We start from the raw sequence: 21,109 nt of genomic DNA on the forward strand, positions 1-21,109 counted from the left end.
GGGAGTAGAACGAAGAGAAGAGTGATACGCATTATTATATGCAAATTCTGCTAAAGGTAATAATTCTTTCCAATCGTCCTGTGCTGCTCCTACATAGCTCCGCAGGTACCCTTCAAGGGTTTGGCTCAGTCTCTCAGTTTGTCCATTGGACTGTGGGTGGTACCCCGAACTGAGGGCTCGAGAAATGCCTAGAATCTGACATTCTCGACCCCAATATCTGGAAGTGTATTGCGATCCTTGATCCAAGATAATCGTTTCGGGGAGACCATGAAGGGAAAAGATCTGAGATACAAAAATGCGCGCCATCTGGGCTGCCGTCAGAATTCCCACGAGGGGGATGAAGTGTGCCATGTTAGTGAAGGAATCCACCGTAACCATAATAGTTGAACATCCTTCTGATTTAGGTAAGTCAACCACGAAATCTGTTGAAATGATTTGCCACGGGTGTGTTGGAATAGGCATCTCCACCAACTTTCCCACTGGGGACCGACGAGGACATTTGGTTTGAAGACAAACAGGACACGATGCCACATAATTTCTTATGTCTCTTTTCAAGGATGGCCACCAAAAGTAACGAGACACCAACTCCTGTGTATTTGCGACCCCTCGATGTCCTGCGGCTCTGGAGTCATGACACATCTCCAAAACTTCTTTTTGAAGTTTCTTCGTGGGTATGAAGGTTCTGGGACCAAAGAAAAAGCAACCTTCCATTTTAGTGAGAGCAGATCTACATCTTGGTGATAGAGAAGACTTCACTAGAAACTTAGATTGTAGTTGCAATCAAGTTAGAAAACTTTGGCGGAGTTGTAAACCCAACGCTAGTCGAGGAAAAATTATTTCCGATCTAAATTGTTCAGCTAGAATGGGTTCTTTGCGAGATAATGCATCTGCTTTAAGATTGATCCTTCCTGGGATGAAAGAGAATTGAATTAGGAAGGGCTATTGCAAGTTTGGGCGTATTGAAGAATTCGAAGATTTTGGTGATCAGTGCGTACCTCTACCGGAAACCTCGCCCCCAGCAAGAGGTGTCGCCATTCTTCAAAGGCCCGTTTGATAGCCAAAAGCTCCTTTTCTAAAACAGTATCGTTCAATTCAGCCGGAGATAAAGTCTTTGATAGGAAGGCTATATATTGAGAAGCGTCCGTCTCCACTATAAATGGACGATGCTGATCCGGGTTCATCAAAATGGGAGCTGAAGAAAATAGATCTTTAAGTCTTTCAAAAGCTTCCTGAGTCTGTTGACCCCATTCAAATATTTTACCCTTCTTTAATAGATTGGTCAGTGGTTGAGTAGGAAAGAGAAATTCGGAATAAACTTTCTATAAAAGTTAGCAAATCCAATAAATCTTTGAATATCTTTTCCAGATTTTGGACCTGGCCAGTCTTTAACAGTGGATACCTTCTGGGGATCCATGGCAATACCTTTAGAAGATATAACATATCCCAAATAAACTACTTGGGACTGATGAAAGGAACATTTGTCCAAATGACAGCATAGATGATTCTGTTGGAGTCGTCTCAAGACTTCCTTCACATGATGATAATGTTCTGGTACGGATAAGGATAAGGAAAAAATCAGGATGTCATCTAAATATATGATAACTGTATGTAACAGTAAATCTTCAAATAAATGATCCATAAAACGTTGAAATATTGCCGGTGCATTTGATAAACCAAAGGGCATCACTCGATATTGGTAATGACCGAACGGAGTCCGGAAAGCGGTCTTCCACTCATCGCCTTCCTTAACTCTGATGAGGTGGTAAGCTCCCTTAAGAACTAACTTGGTAAACACCTTTGCTCCTTTAACCGCCTCCAAGATGTCAGGGATGAGAGGCATAGGATACTTATCAGGGACCGTGATCTTGTTCAGCCCCTGATAATCTATACAGGGTCTTAATTCTGTTGAGTGTTTCTTTGGGATGAAAAATAAAGAAGCCGCCACCGGCGATGTGGATTTGGTTATCAGACCATTCTTGAGATTTATCCTTAGATATTCCTGAAGTACTTCCTTTTCTGAATCAGACAGAATATACATTCGGCCAAACGGTAAGGGAAGATCTGGAAGTAGATTAATTGTACAATCATCCCTCCGATGCAGAGGTAGTTGTGTATATTCCAAAGTGGAAAAGACTTCCTTGTATTGATGATACTCTTCCGGAAGACCCACCACCTGGCAGAGAGCTGCAACCCCTGCCTCTTCTTCACAAGAGGAAAGATTCTTGAGTTGGAGATACATATGATCGCTCAGACAGTGCTCCAGACAGTATTCGGAACCCAGAAAAAATGATCCTGCCGACCAGTTAATAAACGGATTATGTTTTCTTAGCCAGGGGAGCCCAAGAATTATGGGGTGGTGAGCAGCTCGAATAATATCCAAGGAAATAGATTCCTGATGGGAAGAGATGGTCATACTGAGTAACTCTGTCTGTTCCTTAATTGGTCCGGAGACTAAAGGACTTCCGTCCACACTCTCGACAGGGATCGTCTCCGCTTTACAGATGCGGGACATGTCATGTTCCGTAGCCCAATGTTCATCCATGAAATTCCCTGCCGCCCCACAGTCTATCAATGCCGGGACATTTTGGAACATCTGTTTTCCCATGGTAAATGATACCTTTAGTATCAACATACCGTTGTCCGAAGGCGGAGAACAGACTGAAGTATGTGTCTTCAATGTGGAACCTTGTGGTGACACAGATTCCCGTACCGTGGTTCCTCTCACGGCCGGGAGCTGGCGTTTCCCGACCTGCGAGGAGGAGCAATTGGACATTCATGGACTGTATGAGTATTCGCCCCACAGTACATACAGAGGCCAAGCATCCGCCTTGCGGGCTCTTTCTTCAGGAGATAATGGACCCCTCGCCGCCGTCCCCAACTGCATAGGTTCATCCGTCGACAGAACTCGACTTGTGCTAGGGGGATGTGGTACAGGTCGATAGGTCTTCCCTTTCCGCCGTTTGTACTGACGTTCTTTCAATTGGTAATCAATTTGGAGAACTAAAGAAATAAGTTCAGTAAGGGTGGCAGATCTGGGTATCCGCGAGATCTCGTCCTTAAGTTCTTCGGACAACCCTCTGCGAAATATTGTCATCTGTGCCTCATCCGCCCAAGTAGTTTTGCTGGCCATTTGTTTAAAGCGAGTAATATAGGACAGAATGTCCTGATTCCCCTGTTTGAAGTCTAACAGATGTTCTTGTGAGGCAGCCCTAATCTCCTGCCTCCCAAACATTGATCTAATGCTATTACAAAAGGCAGTGTGCGAATCCAAAATTGGATTATTAGAGGTAACAAAGGGAGTGGCCCAGGCCAGGGCTGGCACAGTCATTTGAGAAATCATATATCCAACCCTGTCCCTATCCGTGTGAAAATATGCTCTCTTAAAGGTGAACTGGATGGAACAGGAGTCAATAAACTCCTTCACCTTGTGGGGGTTCCCATCAAAATGTCCTCCGGGCAAAGGTCCTGGCGGGACCTCTGAACAATGCGGAATCCGGCTAGCTGCGGCTTGTTGAGCAGCTTGCTGAGCGGCTTGTTGCGCCGCTTGTTGTTGGTTTTGCTGATTTTGCTGTAAGGTGGCATTTTCTTGTTGGAGGTGCTGTACCTCTGTAGTGAGGGATTGAACTGCAGCTATAAGCAGTTGGATTTGTTGATCCATGCTACACCGTTCAGAAAAAACGTCAGGTAAAATGTGTGCCAAACCTAACTCTGGATGATAGCCTATTACACCTCAAATAGTACTATTCTTGGGCGTTGCTATCTGTTATGCTAAATTTCCGCTTTTCACCAAGAGTACGAGATGGCCCACCATGCACCTACCGGTATCCTGCTAGCCGTGTTCTCTCTGCCCGGTACAGGAAAGGATGTCTTCCTAATCGTGATCATGGCAAAAGGAAATCCCCCTGAGACCCTCTGCGGACCCCGGCCTGAGGCTTGGGCTCAGTGAAGGCCCCAGGGAAACCCCGAAGGGAAAAAACCCTGAGAAGAGCAGCTAGTGTTCGTAGACTCCTGAATGTCTTCTCCTTGGGATCAGGACAGGCTGTCAGGCCGAAGTGAAACTCTTGTCTTTACCCATAGAATGGGTACCAGGGCTGGATGTCTACAGTATCCGAAAGAGAGAGGAGAATGTTATAAAAATGGTAAATCTCTCCCCTAACAGCATCCCCTTTTCCTGTCTTCCTTACTCTCGGACCATGAATCTTTAGAGTTAAATGTTGAAGGTGAAGTTAAGGATGATTCCCATCGAAATCTGAGACAGAGCGAAAGAAAAGTAGAAAGGAGAAATGGAAAGCGTTTAGACAGATCCAGCGTAGCAAACTCACCGCTGAATGAAAATATCTCCAAAATCCTATACCTCAGATTGGGACCGAGATTCGTTTGGGTACGAACAGATTGAGCGTTCTGAACCAAAGAGGAACCGATGCGTCGAGTACAAGTTGGAACCAAAGTCTGATTCTGCAGAGGGACAAAGAATAGGAAGAGCGTGGTGAAAACAGGAAGAATGGGAAATGCGTCCTATGCGTAGAATAATGCCTACGAGAAAAGGGGCGGAGTCTGATGCTTACTGTGACGTCTGGCAGCGACGTTCTCGTAGGAGATTGAACGAAGATGATTAACCGAGCCGAACGAGGCCTCGGTCTGAAGACAGAGTAACAGATCTGTATCGGTAAGAGAAAAGAGGAAAGGCATGAATATGAAATTAGAAATTAGAATTCTGGAGCAACCTAGAGAGAATAATCCTTAGGCAAACTCACAGAGCGTGGGCGTACTCCTAAAAGAGTAGCAACGCGACGAGCCTGGGGTTCGCCGTCCGGATATACCGTCCTTCCGGAAGTGTGCAGAGCCTCCGGAGCTGGAGATGTAAACACTAGACTGCAGCAAGGAGTCAGAAAGGATTCCCTCCGGGAAACTCTCCCCTTAGTGGCAATGCACCAAAGGTTTTGCAGAGGGTACGAAGTGGTCATAACAGTGGCACATCTTCATCTGCAAGGCATCCACATATACCCCTATCTGGTAGACTGGCTGGTGCGTTCCCGCTCACAATCTCTGGCAGGCGTGCACATGTCAAAGGCCGTAGGTCTTGAAGCCATTTCAGGACGCTCTATTCCTAGGTGCATGACTCAACACAGTGTCGTGTTTGGCATCGCCCCCAGAGGAGAGGGTGAAAACCAAACAAGTCAAGGTGCAGCACTTGTCATCAGTCCAAACGGCGTCAGTACAGTCCATCAAGTCGCTTCTGGGCATGTTGTCCCCCTTCATCAGCCTCATTCACCTTTGCAGACTGTGCAGGAGACCTCTCCAGGAGTTCCTGGATGCAATGTGAATGCAAGTGTCGGGAAAGTTTATGGACAAGATTTCCCTCAACAAGGAGTTCCGTCGAGTGATACAGTGGTGTGGTGTTTGGCAGCATCTCATCCGGGGAGCTCTGTTCCAAGGTCCACCTTACCAGGAGACTCTCGCCACAGACGCCTCTCTAGAGGGATGGGTAGCCCACACCGGACAGTTGCACGCCGGAGGCCTCTGGCAACCGGAAGAAAAGGACCTCCACATCAACGTCCTGGAACTTCGGGCCATATTGTGGGCCCTCAAGCCTTTTCTGCTGTCATTGAAGGACAAGGTGGTGAGGATCTTCACAGGCACCACCACCACTATGTTCTACTTCCGGAAACATGTGGCATCCGCTCACCGGCATCTCCAAAGAGGCCCAGAACTTGTGGAGATGGGCATTTGTCAAGGCATGTTCCGCGTTCTGTTTCACCTGGCGGGAGTCAAGAAAACCATTGCAGACTCGCTCAGCAGGGAGCTAGGTTCCTGCCACGAATGGGAGCTCCGACAGGACCAGATGGATTTTCAGTTCAACAAATTGGGACAACCCCAGATCGACCTCTTCATGACGGCGGCAAACACCAAGTACAAGAGGTTCGCCAGCAAGTTCCTTCAACCGATGAGCATAAGGGACGCGTTCTTGTTCATCGTGGGATGGATGGTTCCTTTATGCTTTTCCTCTGTTTCCCTTTGGCCGAGACAAATCTGGTATCGGGACCTTCTGGGTCTGTCAGTGGCCCCGTCCATTAGGGTCGTTAATAGCCTCATTAAATAGGTTATACAATTCTAGTATGAATTAATATTATAGCACCTTAGCCAAGCACTTTAGTAGGATGGCTGATTTATATGAATTGTAATTACTTTGTGGTTTTTTTTTTCTGTAAGTATTATTGTCTATATGGTGAAACTGTGACTGTTTTATATTTAATTCATTTTTGTTGTACTGTTTTAGGATACACTGATTATAGGCTGCATCTCTGACTTGCCTGTATTCTTTAAGCTGGGATTTGTTTTTTGTATTAAGATTAATAAATTGCTGAGTATTTTTTGAAAAACCACCTGAGAGGAAATTGAATTCTTTTTCTCTCGACACTCTTTATGTTGTTGTCCCTGTGATTCATGGAAAGTGTGCATTTCTCACCAGAGAAGGGCAGGTGGGGGCGATTGTGCATCACAACCTTGAGTCCCTGAACTTGAGGGCATGACTTCTGCAGCCCTAGAGTTTGGAGGTTATGCTCTTGCCGACGAATGTAAGGACATCCTGGCCAGGGCTTCGTCAACATTGAAGTGCTATAGGCATAAATGGAAACGCTTCTCTGTGTGGTGCAGGACTCAGATATTATCCCGCTGCAGAAAACGGCCCCTCAACTTCTGCCATACTTGCTTTCCTTGGCCAAAGCGGGGCTGGCTGATGTCTCTATCAAGGTACAACACGCCGCCATATCCAGGTACGCCAGGGCTCCCGTCAGACCTTCACTGTGGTCTCACAGACTCGTCAAGGTGTTCCTCAAGGGACTATTCGGGACTTTCCCGCTGGTGAATGCTTTCCCCCTGGTTTTGGAGCTCAATGTAGTGCTAACTAAGCACATGGGAGCGTCTTTCGAACCTATGTATCAGGTCCCACTCAAGTTTCTCTCATGGAAGACAGCTTTTCTCTTGGCTATCACTTCAGCCAGGAGGTTTGGGGAGATTCAGGTCCTGTCTTGCAAGCAGCCATACTTGTCTTTCCATGCTTCGAGGGTGGTACTGCATACACACGCCACCAAAGGTGCCTTTGGAATTCCACCTCAACGAGCCTTTGGTATTATCCATTTTCTTCCCGAATGGAAAGGGCCTTGCATTCGCTGGACGTTGCTCATGCTCTGAAGTTCTACGTACTAAGAATTTTCAGAAGACCTCTCAGTTGTTCGTCAACTTTGGACCTGTAAATTAAAGAAAGGCCTTATCTAAGGCTTCCATCTCCAGGTGAGCAAGCAGGCCTCTGCCAGGCCGGCCGAGAGCCCATTCCACCAGAGCCATCGCAGCAACAACAGCGTTTCTCTCTGGTGTGCCCCTGCTTGACATCTGCAGGGCTGCTCCCTGGAGGTCCACACACACCTTCACGAGGTTTTACTGCGTTAACAGGGATTTCAGGGAGGAGTCCCAAGTCGGCCAAGCGGTGCTACGCAACCTGTTCACTTGAGGCAAGTCTGTTCCAGAGGTGAGTGTTATTGCTTCTGTTGAGCCTTGCCACCTTCCGTTGTTGTGTATATGTACTGCTGTGTATTCGTTATTCATGAGCATGTGAATCCATGCCAAACCCCATGCTGGAGAAGGAACAAGTAACTTACCAGTAACTATTGTTCTCCAGCATGGGTCTGGCATGGATTCACATGAAAACCCTCCCTCTGTCTCCTCTGTGGCTCTTCTTGGTCATACAGCCACTTTACGTGCTTACCAAATCTGAAGATGGCTGCCAGAGGAGGGGCTTAGGGAGAGGACTTTCATTGGATGTGGCAGTATGACACAGAGGACAGTGATTGGTTTATGGGAGAAATACAGTTTGTAACTGAAAGTGAAACTGTTTTTTTTTTTACCGAGGATACCCAGCCTGACGATGGCGGATATTTATGAGCATGTGAATCCATGCCAGACCCATGCTGCAGAACAATAGTTACAGGTAACTAACTTGTTCCTTATTGCCTGTCCCATTGCAGGGGTCACCTAAGTAGTTGAAAATCGATATCAATGGGTCCAACAACTGTTTCTGGAACATTTTGTAAAATAAGGGAATCAACCCATCAGGACCAGGGGCTTTATTTAACTCACGCATTTTAATTCCTTTAACAACTTCTTCCTTGGTTTTAGGCCTCCCTAGTCACTCTGTCTCTTCAGCTGATAGCTTCCATCAGTGAAGCTTTTCTAAGAAGTGGGTTACCTCTTTTGTCTATGTATTCTTTAGTTTATAAGGCCCTGCAAAACTATTTGAACATAAAGTTTCCCTGCTTCCTCACCAATTTCCCTGACGTATCTTCATACTGCATTATATGATTTCCTCGGGTCTTGACTTGCAGAATCTTTGATTCACTCCCCTAAGCATTTATTCAGTTTTATTTAGCAGCAACTTCACTATCTGTAATTGCCTGATATTTTCCAAGGTTCTGTTTTCTTTGTGTATTGCTTTGAGTTCTTTGATTTTGTTTTAACAGATTTTACTCCTCTTTCAGCCTTACTTTCACCTCAATCTGCTTGTTTGTATTATAAAAAGACCCCTGACAAACGCATTAACGGCATCCCTTCTTACCCATTTCCCTTTTGTGCAGATGTCATTATTGGCGTAATATTCAATGATCTTTTCCTCTACTTCTCTCTGTAAGACGTGGTCATGAAGAACCCATATGGATAGTTTCCAAGGTTTGTGCCTTGTCTCTCTTATACGAAAATCAATGCAGTGAGAAACCTTTCCCTATTGGGGTGTCAACTCTCAAGGTGTACTGCAACCCCATCTCCGCCAGCATTTATACTACATATTGAGCTAGCTCTGTATTCCCCAAGCCTCCTGTGCGTGACCTATTTTGCACCCAATCTACAACCATGTTAAAACTTCCAGTTAATGTAATAGGACCTGAAACCTTTTCTTTTAATCGTAGTAAAAACCCTTAAAGAAGGCATTTTGACCTGAGGTTGGGGCATGTACTATGGTCTTCTTAGAATAAGGTGTCAGCCGTCCCTATTTATCAACCATAAATGGCAATCCCCTTGAAATCGGAATCCCAACCCCCCTTTTCTTCGGTCTGCTTGTGGAGTCAAGTTGCATTGGGAAATCTTTTGAAGCATGTCTGTTAAAGTTTGAATGAAGAAGATGTGTCTCCTGTCTACACACCATATCGACATTATATTGACTCAGGTATTTTAACATTCTTAAACATTTGTGAGGCACATTCAGGCCCCTAACATTATTAGACAGAACTCGGAATTTGTGCATTTTAAGTCAGTTGTCTTCTCAAAATACCCAAACATATCCAGTCTAAGAGTGTCTTCCCTGCACATACCATTGAATAATGTACCCAAGTCCTTTTCCCAACCACCCCCCACGTTCCCAAACTCAAACATAAACCTCATCCTATAACTTGCCTAGAAAGTTCCAGTAGAAGAAGCATCCCTCTTCCTGTGTGCAAAAAATGGCGGTGTGCGGCCAAAAAAAAAAAAAAGAAAAGTTGGACACAACTGAGGGGAGCTTATCTCCCTCTTCCTGACATATAACTCGCAACGTTGCCCAAATGCAACGACCCACTTAGCATACCTTTTACATTGGTTAAATGTACAAGATTGTATCATGTAACTGGTCTCGCAACAGCGCCCTGGTGCCTCAGGGTTTGGGTGCTTTCCGAATGTAATAAATCAAAAAATAAATGTAGACTTCTTCAGAAGCAGTTCTTCTGAGGAGCAGGAATTCTAAGTTTAACTTCTTTAACATGCAAATTCAGCTTCCAAACTTGAATGCAATTATCAGGAGCTATCTTATCTAGCCTCTATTCTTTCATTCTTATTCTTAAACTTTGTAGGTCGGTTAATGTTACTTAGTGACCTTCTCTTTGTGCCATCAGGGGGTACTTATGTGCACAGATTCTGTATGATGGAAGGTGATACCGAGGAGGTCTACAGCTTATTCCATCAATGTCACCCACAGTGTCCCATTCTTCCATGTAACCCCCTGTCCAAATGACAACCTTTTTTTTTCTCTGCTTTTCTATTACGGGCAGAAAGACATTCTTTTCAGAATAGTAGTGGGCGTGGGATCTTAAAATACAGATGCTCTCTGCCTAGGATGGTGATTTTATTCAGTTCCTTGGCCTTTCTAGGAATCTTTTCCTTGCCTGTAAAAGATTCAAACTTCATCACAACATCTGTTGGCACCTTGATTTGACCTTTCTGCCTAAGACGCATTCTCTGAACCCTGTCCAACATTATTCCCTCCTTGTAAGTATCTGGATCTATAAAGTCAAACATCTGCAGGATTCATGCTTCTCGATCATCATCTTTGGTGTCTTTTTCCGGCCCTTTCAGGCGCAGGTTGTCTTGCCTCAACTTATTTTCCAGGTCTTCCATCTTATCTGAAATAATTTCATCTTGCACCTGAAAGACCTCTATTTTCTTGTTAGACTGCTTGATCTATGATTGAATATCCAGTATATATGTTTCTGTACCATTAATCCTTACCATCCAGGTCCTGTTTTATCTCTCTTATTCTGGTATTTATTTTCCTTGTTGACGCTTGGATTTCTTCAGAGGTCTTGGTACTTATATCGACCCTGAGTGTTGGCAGGCATAACTTCCGGTCTGCGTTTGTCAAAGGTGTAGCTCTTACTTCCGTAGACGTGTTGTTTGTGTCATTATTTTCAACCTTCTGTACTGGGAGGATATAATTTTGCTGTTCTCTGCATCCCTCATCTTCTGGCTCCTGGGCTACCACAGGTGTAGTAAAGTGTTGTTCTTCCCGCCTCCACCTCTTATGCTTACTTGGACTTATCCTTTTCCTCACATAATTTGTGGCAACTTGCATTTGTGGTAAACTCCCAGACTTCAATGTTTATACTTATGATATGATATGATATGATATGGCATTTGTAACGCTCCTATACACAAGTGTTTCAAGGTGCGACGAGGCGGGGGGGCAAGGGGAGACAGGCAACGATCCTACTAGGCCAGGTGTCATTCAGATCGCGCAAGTGCAAGGGTAGGGGGACTGGGAAAAGTGCAAGGGGAAGGGGTGAGGGGAAAGTGCAGTACATGGTTAGTAGAATACAAGATAAATAATAGGGCCAGCTGGTGGCAAGAGCAAGGTAAGTGCTGGGAGAAGGGGCTGTAGGATACAGAGACAGTCCCGTAGTGCAGGTGGGCAGTGCAGGGAAGAGTGGATGGGCCAAGGACTGAGATCGGTGAGTGGCCCAGTTGCAGATTCAGTGCAGGTTCAGTGATTTTAGCAGGGGAGAGAGGGAGAGAAAGCGGAGGCAAAGAGGAAGGTTTTGAGGTTCTTCCGGAACCGGAGATGGTTCTCCTCAAGTTTCAGGGAGGCAGGAAGGCTGTTCCAGAGGGAGGCCCCTGCTACGGAGAGAGATCTACCCCCAGCTCGTTGCTTGGAGAAGCGGCTGACCCTGAGGTAGTTGGAGGTGGATGAGCGAAGAGCTCGAGAAGGAAGATATTTAGGAAGAGAGAGTTGAAGGTATTTTGGCCCAAGGCCCCAGAAGGCCTTGTGGACAATGCAGAGGGTTTTGAACTTAATTGTCGCAGCCACTGGGAGCCAGTGTAGTGATTTCAGTCCTGGAGAGATACGGTCCCTGGGCTTGAGGCCAAGGACAAGTCTCGCACTCCTGTTCTGGATGAGTTGCAAAGGGCGGAGAGTAGAGGCAGGAAGATTTAGATAGAGGCTGTTACAGTAGTCCAGCTTCGAGAGAACCAGGGCTCTGGAGACAGTGAGCTTCGGGGGGAAGGAGAGGAAAGGAAGGATACCTCTGAGGAGGTGTAGCTGGTAGTGTGACTTCTTAGAGTCGTCAGATATGTGAGGAGAGAAAGAGAGTGTGGAGTCGAAGATGACCCCGAGGTTTTTTGCCTTGCAGGTGGGAGCAGGAAGAGGGCCAAGGGAGGCCGGCCAGAGAGCGGCAGGGAAGGAGGGAGTGGGTGTGCCGATAAGTAGAATCTCAGTCTTACTGGCATTAAGGCAGAGGTCGTTGGCGGCACACCATTCCTGGATAGCAGAAAGAAAGTCAGAGATGAGGGAAGGGGAAGAGGAGGCCGAGGGTAGCCTGAAAATGAGCTGGGTATCATCCGCGTAGCACTGAAAGACGGTTGAGCAGGATGGTGTGGTTGACAGTGTCAAAGGCAGAAGAGAGGTCGAGCAAAATGAGAACACAATGGGTGTTAGAGTCAAGGTTTGAGAGCAGGTCCTCACGGATGTTCAGGAGAGCAGTTTCCGTACTTCTGGCAGCTCTGAAGCCAGACTGATGGTCATGAAGACTACCAACAGATTCAGCATGGAGATTAAACTGGGAGATGTCCAGTTTCTCCAGGAGCTTGCCCAGGAAGGGAGTGGTAGAGATTGGGCGATAGTTAGCTGGGCAGGAGGGGTCAGAGGAGGGTTTCTTAAGAAGGGGGTGAAGGGGGTGCACAAGGGAGTGCTTGAGGGGGGATGGGAAGACTCCAGAGGCGAAGGAGTGATTGCAGAAGTCAGCCAGGGCAGGCGCCAGGGAGTCGATGTGGTCCTTGATAGTTTTGGAGGAACAGGGGTGGACCTGTTTTGACGAGACTTTCATAGATCGAACTTGTCTCGAAACCTCGTCAGCAGAAAAAAGGGAAAAGGCGGAGAAGGAGGGAGGAGGGGTGGCTGCAGAAGGGCCAGAGGGAGAGCAGGGAATAGAGGAGGGGAGGTGATAGGAGGAGAGTGAGGACAGGATGTCCTGAGTTTTTTAAATGAAGTGAGAGGCCAGTGCCGTGCACAGGGCCTGGGAGGGGACAGGAGAGGTGGAGACTGCAGCAGGGTTGGCCAGCTCCTTACAGATTTTAAAGAGTTCGGCCGAATTGTTAGATGCCGCAGAGATGCGGTCTTGGAAAAGGGCTCTCTTCTTAGTGAGAACGGAGAGCCGGTATTGCCTTTGGAGCAGGCGGCAGGCCAGTTTGTCAGAGGATGAACATGAAGCATGCCATTTCCTCTCTGCCACTCTGCACTTGCGTTTAAGGGTGACGAGATCCGAGTCATACCAGGAGTTACATTTGGCTTTGGGCTTCAGGCGGAATCTCATGACAGGGGCAAGGATATCAAGGGTATTAGATATAGCAGAGTGGAGAGGGCTGTGTCAGGGTGGGAGTCAGCCGAAGGGGGGGGGGGGGCGAGAAGGTGGTAGCGAAAGCCTCAACTGACACACGCTTCATGGGTCGGATGACCGCGAAGGTGGGTGGCAGTGATGAGGGTGGCTTTGCCTGTGGGGTAGGGAATGTGAGGTGGGAGGATAGGAGAAAGTGATCACTCCAGGAGAGAGGAGTGGAGAGAGGGACAGAGAGGGGAAGGTCAGAAGAGATCAGAGCATCAAGAATGTGCCCTGCAGAATGGGTCGGCCCAGACGGGAGAATAGAGAGTGAGAGCGAGTCGCAGAGGTCGCGAAAGAGTCCAGAGGGAGGACAGGAGGCATCAAGGTGGATATTGAAGTCTCCAAGAAAGAGGAGTTGAGTGGTTGAGGACAGGAGTGAGGAGGAGAGGTCAGCCCACTCAGAGGAAGGAGGAAATTTGACCAGGTGGCCTATAGATAGTAGCCACGGTAAGGGAATGGCTAGGAGAGAGAGAGAGTCGGCAGACAAGGCATTCAAAGGAGGAGTAGGTCTGCGTAGGAGTGACAGTGGCAGGAATCCACTCAGGGAAGATGAGGGCCACACCCCCCCAGCACGGTTGGGCCTGGGCAAGGAGAGGATCTTGTAACCGTCAGGTAGGAGTGTGTCAAAGTTGGTGACAGAGCTGGCCGTGAACCATGTCTCAGTGAGACCGATGATGTCAAGGTCCAGTTCCTCAAGAAGGCGACAGATATCAGAAGAATGTTTGACGGCAGAGCGAGAGTTGAGAGTGGCAATGTGGAGAAGGTTGCCATCCTTGAAGGACTTCCGGGGAGGGGTACAGATCAGAGGTACGCCCTGTGGAGGTGAAGAAGAAGGAGCCAGAGAGAGGGCATCGTGAGAGGGTGGAGGCAAGGTAGCCGAGGACATAGAAGAGGGGACAGCAGGAGAGGAAAGGAAGTTGATGAGGCGCGGGAAGCGTCTATCAAAGAGGTGGAGGTTGGCCTGAGGGCCTTGGACCAAGACGGTCCCATTAGCGTAGACATTAATGATGGCCTTAGAGGAGCGGAAGGGGGCCAAGAGGACATCCCAACGGGTGCCACCATTAATGGGAGAAGAGGAGAAGGGAGAGAGCACAGAGACGATATGAAGGGTCCATTGGTCAGGGCAAGGCACGAAAAAGAGGATGTCAGTAAGAGTTTCCTTGGAGGAGGCACTAGTGTAGGTATCAGCGATAGGGAGGCCTGGGTTGGAGACCAGGATATCCTTTTTAAACTTTTTCCTACCAGATTTAGTGAGGAGAGCAGGATAGTCAATGGAGAAGCAGTTAGAGAAGATAGGAGAGATAGAGAGCACCATGGAATAAGGAGGGAGTGGGAGTCAAGACAGACGAGAGCAAGCGGACAGGAATGAAGCGGCAAGCCCTAGTTTACCACATTTCAGAGCAACAGTAACACAGTAAATACGAATTAGGTACCCAGTGTAGAGGCCACCTAAGTTTGAGAGTCCTGCGAGGGGAGAAAAAGCCCTAGTTTACCACAATTACAGAGCAACAGTAACACAGTAAATACGAATTAGGTACCCAGTGTAGAGGCCACCTAAGTTTGAGAGTCCTGCGAGGGGAGAAAAGCAGACCTAGTTTACCACAATAAGCGGTACACACTGAAGTGTAGAAACCATGTGAATGAAAAAGGAAAGGAAAGGTGTAGGTTGTTGGGCTGGGCGAGCAGGTGGAGCTAACTAGAAGAATGGCGGACTGGAGCCTGGCGTACCCTGCAGACACCTGCAGACACAGGGAGCCGCAGCCGTAGGAGCTGCCCTTTGCCCAAGGGGCCCTTAGCCGATGGGGCTGCCGGGCAGGGGGGCTGCTCAGGGGAGTGGGATTTAAGACAGGAGGAGAGGAAGGGGGGGGTGTGGGCGGGCAGGGAGGCGGGAAGGTAGAGGGGTGAGGAGGACCAGGAAGTGAGGTGGAGGGAGGGGGCAGAGGGCAGCACAACACGCACGGAGCGCCAAAAACAAAAACAGTGCCTGAAATAAGAAGCTTACTGAAAGCCCAACGGGGCCTGGAAGGCAGCCTCACAGCAGGCCACACAGGGCTACCGGCGACCGCTCAATCCCGCTCAGGCTCAACAAAGAAGCGAGCGTGGAGAGCGGTCGTCGCGTAGTCCTGGAGGGACTACGAGGATAACCAATCAGAGGGTGGGGTAGGCGGTTCAGGGAGGTGGGAAGGGAGAGGGGAGAGGAGGACCAGGAAGTGAGGTGGAGGGAGGGGGCAGGGGGTAGCACAACGCGCACGGAGCGCCAAAAACAAAAACAGTGCCTGAAATAAGAAGCTTACTGAAAGCCCAACGGGGCCTGGAAGGCAGCCTCACAGCAGGCCACACAGGGCTACGGGCATCCGCTCAATCCCGCTCAGGTTCAACAAAGAAGCGAGCGTGGAGAGCAGTCGTCGCGTAGTCCTGGAGGGACTAGGAGGACAACCAAATTTATACTGTTTCCGGGGCTAAATTTCAGTTCAACCAGCCCCAGTACATACAGACTGACTCTGGTTACGCCCGGTACTTCAATTGTCAATTTCTGTGATCCGCCGGTCCTAATCCAACTCTTGTGAGCACATGGATCTCTTTACTCAGATTGCCTCCCCTGTCTGCCCCCCCCCTGCACCATTTTGTTTGTCCTCATATTTTTGTTCTCTGAAGCTGCTGCTGTCTTTGTGCCCAGCACATATACTGGTGAAAGTGCTAGTTGTGAAATAATTTCAATGGTGCGCACTAACTCCCGAGCAATAGCAAGCCAAGCTTGACCTCTCCTCTTGCTATAAATGAGTCCTGACCCGAGTGCACAGGGATAGTTTCAGGCCTTTATTTCGCTTTGACCTCAGTGCTATCGTGCTTTGAATATTTCCAGCAGCTTTTATGTTGAAATGTCCATATGCCCATGAACATTCCATAAAATAAAATATTATTTGAGATCCCTTTCCCTCCCTCCCCCACCCTCTCGCTCTCTCTCGTTCTCCCTCCCTATAGAAAGTTATATATTATAGTGCAGCGGTCGCAGCACTATAGTTAAGGTATGTAGCTTGAGCCTTAGGAAATCCGAAAATCCTTTTGCTAATAACTTTTGACGTGCATGACAGATTTGGCTGACATTTTCCAACAAAAAGTTTGTCACAGGCACACCCAGACTAGAAATTATAGGAAGGATGTGTTAAAAAATGAAGAAGTTATTAAGAATGCAAAAATGAATTTTTTTGGCATACTCCTATTCCTTTTCCCATAGTGAAAAAGTCCAGATTGTATCAAGATGAATTGCACAATCTCTGCAGGGAATTGGACGCAATAAGGAACAATTTGAGCACAAAGCACTGACAATTTCCAGGACAGGTTTGGGGTTATTCCGTCCAGTAGTTTTTAAAATATTTGACGGGAAGGAGGTGCCATTTTCTCCCAAAAATATAGCTATATCTCCCATTGTTAGAGAGTCTTCTCCAAAATGAAAAGTCCCCTTTTTTTGTTTTTTTTGCTCAATGCAAACGATTGCCACGATAATAACGGGGTAAGCCAAACATTAAACATGCTGGAAAAGCTATTTAGGGGTGGAGAAAGGATACAGAGGAAGTAGGCTACAGGTGTGAAGGGAGGGAGAGGACACCATTTGAAGTTTTGGAGTGGTCTGGGGGCCAAGTTATAGATACAAAATGCACATCTTATCAGGGGAATACCAGGGGACTCTCGCAAGATTACTGTGGTAATAACGGAAGATGCGGTCAGAAATGAAAATGCGTCACACGAAGCAAAGAGAGAAAGGGAGTAATGGGAGGGGACCAAAGAGGAAAAAATTAACTGAAGTGGGTGGGTGCACCAAGGGAAAAGGAAGGAGGCACATGTGGAGCACCTGTGAGGACTTTTTAATTTTCGAGCATAATCGCAGTAATTAGCTCAAGATTACCACAGTAATTATCAGGGGATTATCGAGGGAATGGAAACTGAGAAGAAAAAAAATAAATGAAGGGACATTTGTTGTGATCTCATTTACTAGGCAGGGGAAATGTGTCTTTTTGCCAGTAGCCCTGGCCAGTGGGCCCCAAAGAAACGTATTGGTGCAACATGTGCCAGGGCCATGGCCAAAGACCTGGCCACCGGCCATGGCCGAAAGCCATGACTTGTGGGCTTGAAAGAAACTTAGTGTTTTAAAATATACAGTGGGAAAGCCGAAGGCCGTGCTCACTGGTCAGGGCCGTAGGCCATGGCCAGTGGGCCCCAAGGAAACCTATTGCTGCAACATGTAGAGTGGCTACGGCCAAATGCCATGGCTAGTGGATCCCAAAGAAACCTATTGATGCAACATGTTTCGGCCGTGGGCACTGGCCGTGGTCGAAGCCATGACTAATTGACTTGAAAGAAACCTAGTGTTTTAAAATATACAGTGGGCACAGCTGAAGGCCATGGTTAGTGGGCCCCAAAGCAACCTACATGTATAGTGGCCACCACTGAAGGCCATGGCTAGTGACCCTTGAACAAACTATGGTATAACAAAACCCTTTAAGTGCACTAATCATCTTAACTCGGCGTCCCCCCTGTTGCAAAGCCCGTGAGCACATGCAGAACAGATGGGATTCACAATGATATACAAAATTAGATGCTGGTAAAATAGCTCCGTGGATTGAACACTCAATGTTGCGATCTGTGTGTGATCTGCATGTCGCGGGTTTGAATCCCGGCAAGACAAACTCAGCCTTTCATCCTTCCAAGGTCAATAAATGACTACCAACTCCAGTTGGGTGATATTGTACCTATATGTGTTTGATGTAAAGCGCTATATAATTAGCACATAATTATTTCCTAGGGCACATCAACAGGGAGGTGCTGAGGTAAGATGATCATCACTTCCCACATCCGCTGAATTTCGTGGGTTTTGTTGTGTCAAATGTAATCACCTTAACTGTCCCTTGAATAAAGTTTTTTTGGGTGAAATATATATATATATTCACCAAAAAAACTTTGTTAAAGGGACGTTATGGTTAAGTTGCACCAACAAAAACCCATGAAATTCAATAAAAAAACATTGTTAAAAGGATGTTATGGTTACAAGTAAATCTGAAAAATCCTTGAAATTCACCAGTTATGGTAAGCTAAGCAACCATAACTCGCGCCACCACCGTGCACTGCTAAGACTATCACCCAGGACATCAAAGATGACATCAAAAATGTAATTGATTACATCATGGATGACATCACATATCTAGGCCACTTGTTTTTGTTGAATGGCATATCTGGGCCTGGTGGCTTTCTTCACTGACAGTAAGAATTTTAAAATTTTAAAGATGCTTTATCTCGCCCTATGTTATTAAAGTATTTGTATTTGTATTTATTATGTTCATATAGCGCTTTCATCCAAAGCGCTTTACATTATAACAAAAGAATACATAGAACATTATAACAGAAGAAGCAATTTACAATGAATCGAACCAATAAAAACAGTAAGCAGAGCAATTAATCTGTAAGGGGGAAGAGGAGGGGAGAGGAGGAGGTTTGGCCTCAGCTTATGGTGCACATACATGGGGAGATAAGCATGCCTCAAACACACAATTCATTTGTATACATGATGTGGGAAACCAGAAGGTGTCTCACCCACTTGTCCCCGGGGCTATGTCATCCAGGTGGCCAGGACACAGCCATCGCTTTTGGATCCAGTTCCTGGGGGTGGATCAGTGCGGGAGGATCACCTGGGTAAGGGGTCTTCAGGGAGTGGGAGTGGGACACCAGATGGTGAGAAGCAGTTTCGAGGGGATTGGGTCCTCCGACGTATTCCATATCTATGACATGTAATCACCACAGCTGTGCTGCTTCGGAAACTTTTTCGGCGTCTGCGTCCTGCGTCGATGACGTCGATGCGCCGCCGTCGAGGACCTCCTCCGACGTCCGACGTCATCCGATGTGATAAGTAGGACGCACAACGCCAGTAGCCTCAGTTCCGTTTTTTCCGCGAACGTGTTGCTTCGTGTTTCTCGGTTCTAGCCTCGACTCTTTGGAGTTCTGTTCTTTCTGGTTCTTCGAACCTGTTCGTTTGTGAATATTTCTTCGACGATGTCTTCCGCTTCGTCTTCAACCCCGCGTCCGGGCTTCAAGAAGTGCGGGGAGTGTGGGTCCAAGATGTCGGTGACTGACTCGCACGACGCCTGCCTCTGGTGCCTCGGGGAGGCCCACGACACGGATGACTGTGTCGACTGCCTGTCGCTCACGTCCAAGGCCTTACGCGAACGTAAGAAGAAATTGTCGGTAGGTCGGGTGTCCAAGCCCCGGAAGTCGAAGTCGGCGGGGCTTTCGACGGATGATTCGAGGGGTGACTCTCCGCGTCATCGTTGGAAGTCTCGTCGGTCTTCTTCTAGGAGTCGGTCTCGCCACTCCTCGGCCTCTTCGAGGCATTCTCGGAAGCGCCGTCACCGGTCGCCTTCCAGGTCCTCTTCCGAGGACTCTGCCCGGCACGTCGGTTATCCCACCAGCCGTGCGACGCCGGAGGAATGGGCTTCCTTCGGGAAGAAAATGTTGGCGATTCTTGAGTCGCAGGGTACTCAACCGTCCGCGCCCCCGAGTGGGGTCGGCCGTGTGAGGTCGAGAGACACCGCTCGCAAGAGTGGTCGGCACGAGTCACGGGTGAGGTCCCGTTCGGACAAGGAGGCTCGTTCTCGCCATACCCGTTCCAGGTCCCGGTCCTCGACGCGATCGAGACCGTGTGCACCTGTGATGTCTTCGAGGAAGACATCGACGTCTGAGGCGTCGAGGGCATCGACAGGCTTTCTCGAGGCTCCGGCTCCGAGGAAGTCGTCGAAGCCGTCGACGGTCAGGTCGTCGAGGGACACGCTCGGGGCTCCGGCTTCGAGGGCTGTGTCGACGCCGCCGATACTGGAGGCGCTGCATCTGACGTCTACGCCGATTTCCTCGACGTCGACGCCGATCCTCTCGGCGCCGTTGCCGGTTTTCTCGACGGCGGCGCCGATTCGCTCGACGCCATCGACGCCTTTCGTGTCGGAGGTGCCCCGTGTCTCGGGTGTACCCCCTAGGAAGGCTCTGGCTAAGAGCAGGCACTCTCGGGTGCCTTTCCACCACTTGGATTATATTTCTGAGGCGGATGAGGTTTCGGATGGCCTGGTTCCTAGTCTGGTGCCAGATGACATTGTCTCGGGCCATAGTCAATTTGACGATTTGAGGCAGTCGCTGCATGATGCCAGTGGACTGGACACCTCTCCGGAGGTGGAATTTGGTCGGCCTGAGCCTGGCTCCCATGCCGATTCCTTATACCGGCGCCTGATGGCTAGGGTGTCTGAGTATCTGGGATGGTCTGCTCCCCCAGGGGAGTTTGTGCAGGATGATCTGACGGACATCCTTGATGTTGGTCCCCCAACTGACCCGGTACTGCCGTTCCATATGGCTTTACAGCGTAGGGTGGCGGCGGCTTGGACTGCTCCGGAGAGTCTCCCGGCAGTGGGCAGATCCTTGTCGCGAAAATACCGTCCAGCCAGTGGCGACCCCTGCTACTTGACCAGGCACCCCACTCCGGAAAGTTTGGTGGTGCAGGCGGCCACGGCCCCGGCAAAGCAGGCGTCGTACCCTACCATCCCTCCTGATAGGGACGACAAACGTTTTGATGGCTGGGCGAAGAAGGTGTTTTCTTCTGGTGGTATGGCGCTTCAGGCGGCCAACTCCATTTGTGCCTTGTCGCGTTTCACGCACACTCTGTGGAACTGTGTTGCGTTGGCGGCTGAACATATTCCCGAAGGGGACGAACGGGATGGTTTCCTTGCTATGGTCCAGGATGGTAAGGATGCCATGTGTGAGTCCGTTCAGTCGGGTTTGGACTTAGCTGAATGCGTCAGTAGGTCCATGGCGGCGAGCACCGTGATACGCAGGTTTGCGTGGTTGCGGAAGTCGGGGTTTGCTCCTGATGTGCAGTCCCGGCTCCTCAACATGCCCTTTGATGGTGAACATCT

The 21,109-nt window shown here is 48.4% G+C and overlaps 1 protein-coding gene across 2 annotated transcripts in view; it reads left to right on the top strand.

Annotated features, from left to right (window-relative positions):
* Positions 1–21,109, top strand: part of NRROS (negative regulator of reactive oxygen species) — a 295,538-nt gene that overhangs the window by 136,742 nt on the left and 137,687 nt on the right. The window lies entirely within an intron of this gene.

The sequence above is a fragment of the Ambystoma mexicanum genome, chromosome 10 (assembly GCF_040938575.1).
Source record: "Ambystoma mexicanum isolate Mex_15411 chromosome 10, UKY_AmexF1_1, whole genome shotgun sequence".
Taxonomy (NCBI): domain Eukaryota; kingdom Metazoa; phylum Chordata; class Amphibia; order Caudata; family Ambystomatidae; genus Ambystoma; species Ambystoma mexicanum.